The sequence below is a fragment of the Chrysemys picta genome, chromosome 2, assembly GCF_011386835.1.
Source record: "Chrysemys picta bellii isolate R12L10 chromosome 2, ASM1138683v2, whole genome shotgun sequence".
NCBI lineage: Eukaryota > Metazoa > Chordata > Testudines > Emydidae > Chrysemys > Chrysemys picta.
Genome location: NC_088792.1, coordinates 146,056,787 through 146,058,460, shown reverse-complemented (window position 1 = coordinate 146,058,460; position 1,674 = coordinate 146,056,787). Strand labels below are relative to the sequence as shown.

Sequence of the window (1,674 nt, the reverse complement as noted above, 5' to 3'; positions counted from 1 at the left end):
TTAATAGAGTGCCCATTATTTCTCACAAAAGTCTTTCCTCGGCGGCAGGGGCGGCGAGTTATATGGGCCCATGGTGCCCGGACTCCAACAATATTCAGGGCCTGGGGGCCCGGCTGCACCAATGTTTGGGGCCGGGCTGGGATAGCTTGCTGAATTGGGGGGCTAAGTTAGTAATATAAATTGCTTGATATACTTCTCTATTTTTAATCTTTAACTATGATGGCTCCGTCTACTCTTACACTGCTAGGCCACTAGAACTTCATTTGTTTCCATAAATATTGGTATTAGAAATTTAACGTCATATTTTTGTTGTGAAGTGAGGTGGAAAATTTGAAATCTATAAGATTTTTTCCCCCAAGTTGGAACAAATAAAGCAGTTTTTAAACCATCAATTGACTTCAAAAGAAAAAAAAATATGAAGCCTACTCTTTGACTCTAAACAATTTATGATGTTTAATAGAATTTTAAACATGTCTGCATATATGAAGAATACTGTTTTATAGCAACATTTCTAATATCTCCCAACACACTAATAAACCCTAAATTAATATAACTCTTAAAATGTATATGCAGATACCCAGACAACAGTTGACAGGACATAAATAGTTAACTTTTCTGTTAACTGCCTTGAATTTTTTTAAACCATGAATGGAAGAAGGTTATCTATTTGTTTCCCTTGCAAACATTAAAGTATATTTTGAAAGATAATTCTATCAGTTTCTCTTTTGCATAAAATATAGCAGATTACATTGCACAGTAGCAGGTAAATGTTGGAAACCTCATACTAATAGGTACTTGTGCATAGTGTCCTTTTGTCTTGCTGAAGCATCGGCCATAAGCAGTTAGTACCTTAAGAGCCATGTATTTGCCTGTCAAAGCACATATACTAACATTGGAAAGATACAGAGAAGATTAGCATGGCCCCTGTGCAAGGATTACAAGACAAGAAAGAGCTGAAAATATTAGGCAAACCTTTTAATAATCAATGGTCTTATTCATTTCAATTAGCAAACAACTGGTCTACTGGGGAGAGAAGACATTGCAATGGAGACATCTCATTACATTTTTACATTGAGAAAAAATATTTCATACAAGCAGTGGTCTGTTTTTTTTAAATATGAAAGTGGTAAAAATGTATTAATTTTAGCAAATTCTGGGTTAACGTTTGCATACTGAGAAGCCCTCAACCTGGCAATCTGCTGAACTGTGATCCCACCTTTTTGTAATAAGGAACTTAGGTAAAAAATGTGTATTAGTTCCCCTACAAAAGGACTCTTACAGCTTGCAGTATGATGCACATACCAAAGTCTAACTACCATTTCCCTTTATCAACAAAACCCTCAGTTGAGAGTAGTGCAGCAACAGTGGGGACAGAACAGTGGGCTCTTTCAGTTTGTCAGATTGCTGTTAAGAACAGAACATTGTAAAGAATCAAGTATTCTCTCTCTCTCTCTCTCACATACATATACACACAATATGTATAACAAGGGGACAGTTTATGGGCCAATCAGGATCTTAATGAAGTGAACAGAAGTTTTTCTATTGAGTTCAGTGTAAGTAGGATCAGCCATCATAAATGAACTGTGAACACTGAATTAAGGTGTTCAGCAAACTCCCCCTCCACAGCCACTGAAATAAGGCAGCCTCATACTGAAGCATGGATTTTTTTCTTGT

The 1,674-nt window shown here is 36.5% G+C and overlaps 1 pseudogene; it reads left to right on the top strand.

The window, feature by feature from the left end:
- The first annotated feature begins 865 nt into the window (after window positions 1–865).
- On the top strand, window positions 866–965 carry LOC112059520 (U6 spliceosomal RNA; annotated as a pseudogene).
- Window positions 966–1,674: the final 709 nt, after the last annotated feature.